The sequence below is a fragment of the Ovis aries genome, chromosome 3 (assembly GCF_016772045.2).
Source record: "Ovis aries strain OAR_USU_Benz2616 breed Rambouillet chromosome 3, ARS-UI_Ramb_v3.0, whole genome shotgun sequence".
Classification (NCBI taxonomy): Eukaryota; Metazoa; Chordata; class Mammalia; order Artiodactyla; family Bovidae; genus Ovis; species Ovis aries.
Window position 1 is genome coordinate 207069256 of NC_056056.1, and position 8726 is coordinate 207077981.

The window sequence follows — 8726 nt, forward strand, 5'->3', positions numbered from 1 at the left end:
AATTAAGCACATATTCTTTTTTTTTTTTTTTGCTAGCCGCAATGAGCAGACATCACCATGAAAGACTTTAGTGCTTTTCTAGATTTGAGAAGATGAAAGAACTGGGCTCATAAAGTCTCCTGAAAATATCTTTCTATCTGAAGACTTGTTCTGCCAGTTTCTCCCAGAACACAAGAGTGCCTCCTTCCTGATTTCCACCCTGAACTCCTTTCAGGGGATGTTAAAGGTCAGCACCCACAGCCACTCATAATTTGATCCTTGTAGAGATAGATGTCAAGTGCGAATTTGTAGGTGACACTCTTCATTACGTACTTATCTTTTGTAATAAACTGGTAAATGTAAGTAAATGTTCTCTGAGTTCTGTGAGCTGCTCTGGCCCATTGATTGAACCCAAGGAGGGGTTCATAGGAATCTCTCTGATTTATAGCCAGTCCATCAGAAGCACAAGTGACAACTCAGACTTTCAACTGGAGCTGAAGTGGGGGCAGTCTTGTGAGACTGAGACTTGAATCTGTGGGACTGAAACCGAGCAGAACCCTGTGGGGCTCTTGGCCATGAAAGTCTTTCTGTGTTCCCCATTTCTGGACCTTCCTTGAGTTCCAAAGGGCAGGTTCAAACATGGAAGAGAAGAGATGAAGGGACAAGGGAGGAGCAATCAAGCAGCAAAAGTTCAGCCCTGAGATAGGATCCTGGTTCCCTCAAGAGATACACAAAACAGTATCTCTGAGTTCTTCTGAAAATTCCAACAAACAGAAGATGTTAACTACTTGAGTCATTCTTTATTCCAGAGAGAAGTCCACAGTTTAATAACCTCAAGAACCACTGATCATCAAGAGATCATCTGAGGCCACACAAAGAAATGCAGGGGACTTCCCTGGTGGTACAGTGGATAAGAATCTGCTTGCTAATGCAGGGGACAGGGGTTTGATACCTCGTCCAGGAAGATTCCCACATGCTTTAGGGCAGCAAAGCCCATATGCCACAAGCCTGTGTGCTCTAGGGCTGATAAGCTGCAACTAGTGAAGCCTGCATGGCCAGACCCTGTGCTCTGTAACGAGAGAAGCAGTTACGATGAGAAACCTGAGCACTGCGACGAAGAGTAGCCCCCGCATTGCCACTAGAGAAAGTCTACTCACAGCAACAAGGATTTAGCACAGCCACAGATTTTTAAAAATTAAAAGTAAGTGAATAAAGGGATGCAGACCCTGTGCACACCCTGATCCTTCTCAGCAACTCCATCCTTGAGCCATTGCTAAAAACTCCTCACCAAATCTCCCTGGGTTGAGACACACATTTTTGAGGCACGAGCCTATTGTGTCCCTCCCTTTGCCTGGCAAAGCAGTAAAGCCACTACTTTAAAAAAGTTATTTATTTATTAATTTTTACTCTTTTCTACTTCACCCAAAACTCTGTTTCCGAGATTCAACTCGGCAGTGGTACACAGAGGCCAAACTTTTGGCATCAGGGTCTGATGTTATGATCAAGTAGATAGCATCAGAATTCAGTTGAATTGGCAGAATACCCAGTTAGTGTCAGCTGAGAACTAGAGAATTTCCTGGTGGTGTGGAAAAACACACACCAGGCTGCTATAATGTTACACCACAGAACGGGTGGCTCAAACAACAGAAATGTATTCCGTTGCAGTTCTGCAGGCTGGAAGTTCAAGATCAGGGTGTTGACAGTTCTGGTTTCTCTTGAGGCTTCTCCTGAGATGCCAGCTTCTAGCTGGGTCCTCATACAGCCTTCTCCCCACAAGCGTGCATTATTGCTAACTATTTGGGGGCCTAAATTTCTTCTTATAAGACCATTGGTCAGGACTTCCCTGGTACTGCAGTGGATAGGAATCCACCTCTCAATGCAGGGGACATGGGTTCTATTCCTGGTCCAGGAAGATTTCACATATGACAGAGCAGTTAAGCCCATGTGCCAAAACTACTGAAGCCTGCATGCTCTAGGGCCTGAGACCCACAACTAGTGAGCCCATGTGTTGAAATTTTGAAACCCACAAACCCTAAAGCTCTTAAGTTGCAACTACTGAAGCCCACACACCGAGAGCCTGTGCTCTGCAACAAGAGAAGCCACCACGATGACAAACTCGCGCCCCTCAGAGAGGTCAGAGAGTAACCCCCACTCTCCACAGCTAGAGGAAGCCCACGAGCAGCAATGAAGACCCAGCACAGCCAAAAATAAATATATGCTTTTTAAAAAAGAACATCCGTGAAACTGTTGCAGGGAAGAGCCAATTCTAACTCCATGGTAGATCTTTGACTTTACTCTCTGTTTTTATTACTTTTGTTATTATAGTCATACATAAATGCCTGCCTCAGGGAACCCTGGGGCTTCCCAGGTGGTGCTAGTCATAAAGAACTTGCCTGTCAATGCAAGAGACATGGGTTGGATCCTTGGGTCGGGAAGATCCCCTGGAGGAGGGCGTGGCAACCCAATCCAGTATTCTTGCCTGGGAAATCCCATGGACAGAGGAGCTTGGCAGACTACAGACTACAGGGTCACAAAGAGTTAGACATGACTGAAGCAACTTTCACTTAATTATGTTGAATTGGTTCATAGTGCTTTTCAGTCTATTATAGTCTACTTTTCTGTATATTCAAAAAGATGGTTCAGTTCAGTTCAGTTGCACAGTTGTGTCTGACTCCTTGCGACCCCATGGGCTGTAACACACCAGGCCTCCCTGTCCATCACCAACTCCCAGAGTTTACTCAAACTCATGTTGACCGAGTTGGTGGTGCCATCCAACCATCTCATCCTTTGTCGTCCCCTTCTCCTCCTGCCCTCAATCTTTCCCAGCATCAGGGTCTTTTCAAATGTCAGTTCTTGCCATCAGGTGACCAAAGTATTGGAGTTTCAGCTTCAACATCAGTCCTTCCAATGAACACTCAGGACTGATCTCCTTTAGGAGGGACTGATTGCGTCTCCTTGCAGTCGAAAGACTCTCAAGAGTCTTCACCAACACCACAGTTCAAAAGCATCAATTCTTCTGTGCTCAGCTTTCTTTATAGTCCAATTCTCACATCCATACAGGACTACTGGAAAAACCATAGCCTTGACTAGATGACGGACTTTGGTTGGCAAAGTAATGTCTCTGCTTTTTAATATGCTGTCTAGGTTGGTCATAGCTTCCCTTCCAAGGAGTAAGCGTCTTTTAATTTCATGTCTGCAGTCATCATCTGTAGTGATCTTGGAGCCCAGAAAAATAAAGTCGGTCACTGTTTCCACTGTTTCCCCATCTATTTCCCATGAAGTGATGGGACTGGATGCCATGATCTTAGTTTTCTGAATGTTGAATTTTAAGCCAACTTTTTCACTCTCTTCTTTGACTTTCATCAAGAGGCTCTAGTTCTTCTTCACTTTCTGCTATAAGGGAGGTATCATCTGCATATCTGAGGTTATTGATATTTCTCCTGGCAATCTTGACTCCAGCTTGTGCTTCCTCCAGCCCAGTGTTTCTCATGATGTACTCTGCATAAGTTAAATAAGCACGGTGACAATATACAGCCTTGATGTACTCCTTTTCCTATTTAGAACCAGTCTGTTGTTCCATGTCCAGTTCTAACTGTTGCTTCCTGACCTGCATATAGATTTCTCAAGAGACAGGTCAAGTGGTCTGGTATTCCCATTTCTTTCAGAATTTTTCACAGTTTATTGTGATTCAGACAGTCAGAGGCTTTGGGATAGTTAATAAAGCAGAAAACCATCCTCTTAGTCAGTTGGATCTTTGAATAAAGTTATATTCCTTGTCGCTCAGGTTAATTGGCTTGTCATGAAGAGAGAAGACTGAGCTTCAACTCCGTAACACAACGGGATTGGGGCCCACCCTGGGGACTGCATTTTAATGTAATCACCTCTTTAAAGGCTGTCTCTCCTAATACATTCATAACTGAGGTGCTGGAAATTAAGACTCCAACATGAATTTTGGAGAGATACAATTAACTTCATTACATCATGTTTCTATTGGAGACTCATTCTTTTGTACTCTCTTCCATCTTGAAGATCATTTCCAACTGGCTAACTCTTGGTCATACTAAAATGACTAGTGTCTGTTCTCCTTTGAAAACATTTCCAAAAAAAAAAAAATTGAAGTGGATGTAAGCTTCTTTGTGCCATAATCTATTGTTGTTGTTCAGTCGCTAAGTCAGTCCGACTCTTTGTGACCCCATGGACTACATTATGCCAGGCTTCCCTTCCTTTACTAGCTCCCAGAATTTGCTCAGACTCATATCCATTGAGTCGGTGATGCCATCCCTGTCATCCCTGTCTGCCTGTCATGTCAACCTCATCCTCTGGCATCCCCTTCTCTTCCTGTTGTCAACCTTTCCAGCATCAGGGTCTTTCCTAATGAGTCAGCCCTTTGCACCAGGTAGCCAAAGTATTGGAGCTTCAGCTTCAGCATTAGTCCTTCCAGTGAATATTTAGGGTTGATTTCCTTTAGGCTTGACTGGTTTGATCTCCTTGCTGCCCAAGGGACTCTCAAGAGTCTTCTCCAGCATCACAATTTGAAACACCAGTTTTTTGGCACTCAGCCTTCTTTGGACTTCCCTGGTGGCTCAGATGGTAAAGAATCTGCCTGCAATGTGGGAGACGTGGGTTCGATCCCTGGGTTGGGAAGATCCCCTGGAAAAGGGAGTGGCAACCCACTCCAGTATTCTTGCTTGGAGAATTCCATGGACAGAGGAGCCTGGCTGGCTACAGTCCATGGGGTCACAAACAGTTGGACACGACTGAGTGACTTTTACTCACTCAGCCTTCTTTATGGTCCAGCTCTCACATCCATACATGACTACTGGAAAAACCACAGCTTTTACTATACGGACCTTTGTCAGCAAAGTGATGTCTCTGCTTTTTAATACACTGTCTGGGTTTCTCATAGCTTTTCTTTCTAGGAGCAAGCGCCTTTTAATTTCATATCTGCAGTCACCATATGTAGTGAGTTTAGAGGCCAAGAAAATAAAACCTGCCACTGTTTCCATTTTTTCCCCATTTATTTTCCATGAAGTGATGGGACCAGATGCAATTATCGTTGTTTTTTCTAATGTTAAGTTTTAGGCCAGCTTTTTCACTCCTCTTTCACCCTCATCAAGAGGCTCTTTAGCTCCTCTTCACTTTCTGCCATTAGAGTGGTATCGACCGCATATCTGAGGTTGTTGATTTCTCCTGGCAATCTGATTTCAGCTTGTGATTCATACAGCCCTGTATTTCTCATGGCGTACTCTGTATATGGGTTAAATGAGCAGGGTGATAATATACAGTGAACTCCTTTCCCAATTCGGAACCAGTTCATTGCTTCCTGTCCGGATCTAATTGCTGCTTCTTGACTTGTGTACAGGTTTCACAGGAGGCAGTTAAGGCGGCCTGGCATTCCCATCTCTTTAAGAATTTTCCAGTTTGTTATGATCTACACAGTCAAAGGCTTTAGTGTAGTCAATGATGCAGAAGAAGATGTTTTTCTGGAATTCTGTAGCTTTTTCTATGATCCAAAATGTTGGCAATTTGATCTCTGGTTCTTGTGCCTTTCCTAAGTCCAGCTTGAACATCTGAAGTTCTCGGTTCATGTACTGCTAAAGTCTAGCTTGAAGGATTTTGAGCATTAATTTGTTCGCATGTGAAAATGAGCAAAATTGTCCGGTAATTTGAATATTCTTTGGCACTGTCCTTCTTTGGGATTGGAATGAAAACTGACCTTTTCCAGTCCTGTGGCCATTGCTGAGTTTTCCAAATTTGCTGACATAATTTATTAGTTGATGAAAAAGTAATTGTGGTTTTGGACCATGAATTTAAAATCATTATAACTGGGCTCAAGCTTTGCATAGTGGCAGTATCGTATTCAATGAGGTTTATCCAAGGCACGGTTACTGTCAAAAAAAAAAAAACAAAAAACCACACACACACTGAGAACAAAAACATGTATTAATTCAAAATAGGAACCATTTTAATCAACACATTTTTGCCAGTGAGAAATAAGTTGGTTTCATCCTGTAGTGTAAAATCCATGCTTTGGGACCTTGACGAACTCTTGGAAAGTTTTTCTGCCTCCTGCTGACTGCGGAAGTGTTTTCTCTGCAAAAAGTTGTCAAGATGCTTGAAGAAGTGTAGTCGGTTTGCAAGAGGTCAGTTGAATGTGGTGGGTGAGGCAAAACTTCGTGGCCCAACTCGCTCAACTTTTGAAGCATTGGTTCTGTGACATGCGGTCGGCAGTTGTCATGGAGGAGAATCGGACCCTTTGGTTGGCCAATGCTGGCTGCAGCTGTTGCAGTTTTTGGTGCCTCTCATCAGTTTGCTGAGCATACTTCTCAGATATAATGGTTTCACCAAAGCTATAGTGGATCAGACCAGCAGCAGACCACCAAACAGTGACCATGTCCTTTTTTTTGGGTGCAAGTTTGGCTTTGGAGCCTTTTCTCAGTCCAGCCACTGAGCTGGTCATTGCTGGTTACTGTATACAATCCACTTTTCGTCCCATGTCACGATCCGTTCGAGAAATGGCTTGTTGTTTCTGTGTAGAATAAGAGAAGACAACACTTCAAAATGACAATATTTTTTTGGTGCGGTCTGTTCGTGACATGCTGCTGCTGCTGCTGCTAAGTCGCTTCCATCGTGTCCGACTCTGTGCGACCCCATAGACGGCAGCCCACTAGGCTCCTCTGTCTCTGGGATTCTCCAGGCAAGAATACTGGAGTGGGTTGCCATTTCCCTCTCCAATGCATGAAAGTCAAAAGCGAAAGTGAAGTCGCTCAGTCATGCCCGACTCTTAGTGACCCCATGCATGGACTGCAGCCTACCAGGCTCCTCTGTCCATGGGATTTTCCAGGCAAGAGTACTGGAGTGGGGTGCCATTGCCTTCTCTGGCTCATGACATGAGGCACTCCCTTATCAAGGTTTTTCACCTTTCCAGTTTGCTTCAAATGTTAATGACTGTAGAATGGTCGACGTTGGTTCTTCAGCAACTTCTCATGTAGTTTAAGAGGATTAGCTTTGAGATTGCTCTGAATTGGTTCTTGTCAACTTCTGATGGCCAGCCATTGTACTCCTCATCTTCAATGCTCTCATCTCCCTTTCAAAACTTTTTGAACCACTGTTGCGCTGACATTCATTAGTAGTTCCTGGTCCAAATGTGTTGTTCATGTTGCAAATTGTCTCTCCTAGTTTACAACCCATTTTGCATTCAAAAAAAAAATTTACTTGAATTTGATTTTTGTTTAAGATCATTTCTGTAGTCTAAAATAAATATAAACAGCAAGTAGTAAGTCATTAGCAAAAAAACATAACGTGCATTAAAATGATGTATTATAATGTTCAGGTCAGTTCGGTTTAGTTCAGTCACTCAGTCGTGTCCGACTCTTTGTGACCCCATGAATCACAGCACGCCAGGCCTCCCTGTCCATCACCAACTCCCGGAGTTTACTCAGACTCATGTCCATCAAGTCGGTGATGCCATCCAGCCATCTCATCCTCTGTCGTCCCCTTCTCCTCCTGCCCCAATCCCTCCCAGCATCAGAGTCTTTTCCAGTGATTCAACTCTTATAACATTACCACATTTATTTTAAAATGTGTTCCAGTATCAGACAGCAAGTTCAATAATGCAAAACAGCAATTACTTTTGCACCAATCTAATATCTTAAAAATACCTATGGGACTTCCCTGGTGGTCCAGTGGTTAAGAACTCACTTATTAATGTAGGCCACATAGGTCTAGTCTCTGGTCTGGGAAGGTTCTGCATGCCACAGAGCAACTAAGCCCAGGTGCCACAACTACTGAAGCCCGAGCACCGCAGAGCCTGTGCTTCACAGCAAGAGAAACCACAGCAATGAGAAGGCCAAGCATCAGAAAGAAGAGTAGCCTCCACTCACCGCAGCTAGAGAAAGCCTGTGCAAGACAAGGAAGACCCACCCCAGTCAAAAAATAGATAAATAAAATTTTAAAGTAAAAAAAACCACTTAATGTAAAGGCTCAAAAATCAAGACACTGCGGTACTGATAAAAGAACAGACAAACAGATCAGTGGAATGGAATAGAGAGCCCAGAAAGAGGCCCAAATAAATATATACAGTCAAGTGATTTTTGACAAAGAAACAAAGGCAACAAATGGAGCAGAGACAGCCTCCTCCACAAATGGTGCTAGAACAGCAGGATACACACGCATACACATTAATGCAGACCCAGACCTTACACCTTTCACAAAAATTAACTCAAAATGGATCATAGGTCTAAATATAAAACACAAAACTATAAAACTGTTAGAAGATAACAGAGGAGAAAACCCAGATGACCCTGGTTATCTCTATGACTTTTTAGATACAAAACCAAAGGCATAATCCATGAATGTGGTAACTGATAAGTTTGGCTTTATTAAATTAAAAATTTCTGCTTTATTAAATTAAAAATTTATGACTGTAAAAACACTGTCAAGAGAAGGAGTACATAAGTCACAGATTGAGAGAAAGTATTTTCAAAAGCACATCTGATAAAGGACCACTGCCCAAAATATACAAAGAACTCTTAAAGCTCAACAATAAGAACCTAATAAATGTTCTTTAATCATAAAAAGTCCTCAACAATAATAAAACAAACAATCTGATTAAAAATAGGCCAAAGACCTGAACAGACACCCCATCAAAGATGTATTGATGGCAAATAAGCATTTGAAAAGATGCTCCAATTTATATGGCATAAGGGAAATGCAAATTAAAGCAACAATGAGATACCACTACACAC